At 30.6% G+C, this 1177-nt stretch overlaps 1 protein-coding gene across 3 annotated transcripts in view; it reads left to right on the forward strand.

The window, feature by feature from the left end:
• The window catches only part of TRPS1 (trichorhinophalangeal syndrome I), a 280472-nt gene that overhangs the window by 210994 nt on the left and 68301 nt on the right, over window positions 1-1177 (forward strand). The window lies entirely within an intron of this gene.

The following is a 1177-nucleotide window of genomic DNA, read 5'->3' on the forward strand; positions in this document are numbered from 1 at the left end:
TTAAACATTTAGGGTAGAAAAGGGACATTGGAGGATCAGTAACTTTTTTTTTTTCTTAATGAAGGAAGGATGCAAACAACACAATATATTTTTATGTATAGCACAAGAAATGGAATGTTAAAAAATCAAGTGGATCAAGAATCTTATATTTGAATATGACCAGAGACATAAAAAAATGATAAAATATTATATACTTGTTCTTTGAATGTTTTTATAAAACTGATTTGAATGTGTTTCAGGAAGTCATAACTTTAAAAAAGCTCTTTTAAAAAGCCAAATTCATGCTAATAGGGACTCTAATAAAGTGTATTTGTGATAACATTTACCATCCTCTCCAAAATGTCATAGGCACATTTTTTCATCTTGCCTAAAGCCACTCTTTGCTTTGAAACGAGAACATAATGTGGCCTCAGAGCATCATAATTCCTGATCTTTTGATACAAATAAATGAAAACAAAATGTACGCTCTTTAATTAATGTTTAAAACTCCAACTCTTTATTAGTAAACCAAGAAATATGTGATAGCTGAACCAACTTCTGCCAGACAATGGTATGCTATAAAACTTTCTAATTGGAAAAGACTGGATGCTGCAGGAAGAATTCTGTGTCTTTTTTATAAAGCAGAGGGGGAAAAAAAAACACTTTAATTTGTTTTTTTCCTAAAAGCCTATTGCTTTTTAAGACTAGGATTCAATCAGAGTTTTAGTTTTGGTTTTGTATAATGGGAGTAACTAGGCAATGTAGCTACACAAAAATGATATGAGAAAATATCTTCTCATACGGCGATGAAACATGCTAACATTTTATTAGTATCCCATGTATTATATCTGTTTCTAAATGAAAATGTATATACCATGTAATTCACTTGAGATCAGGTATGTATTCCAGTCTGGATAACAATGGGGCCAGGATATTGAGGTTGGGAAGGCCAAACTAAGTCATATAGATCGTTTTTAACAGACAAAGGGTGTCATTATGGTGAGGTGGGAGTATAAAAATTATTAGAGCTGTACTCTTAGGAGACATAATAATAATAAATAGAAGTAGTTGTGATCTGCTAAAAAGAGTATATATTTTGCTTTTTTATGAGAACGTTTTTAAGGTATTGAAATATACATAACCAAACCACAGTTATAATAAGCTTCAACTAGTTATGAGCTGATTATTTAAATTCTGA

This window comes from Propithecus coquereli, unplaced genomic scaffold, assembly GCF_000956105.1.
Source record: "Propithecus coquereli isolate 6110/MARCELLA unplaced genomic scaffold, Pcoq_1.0 Scaffold290, whole genome shotgun sequence".
Taxonomy (NCBI): domain Eukaryota; kingdom Metazoa; phylum Chordata; class Mammalia; order Primates; family Indriidae; genus Propithecus; species Propithecus coquereli.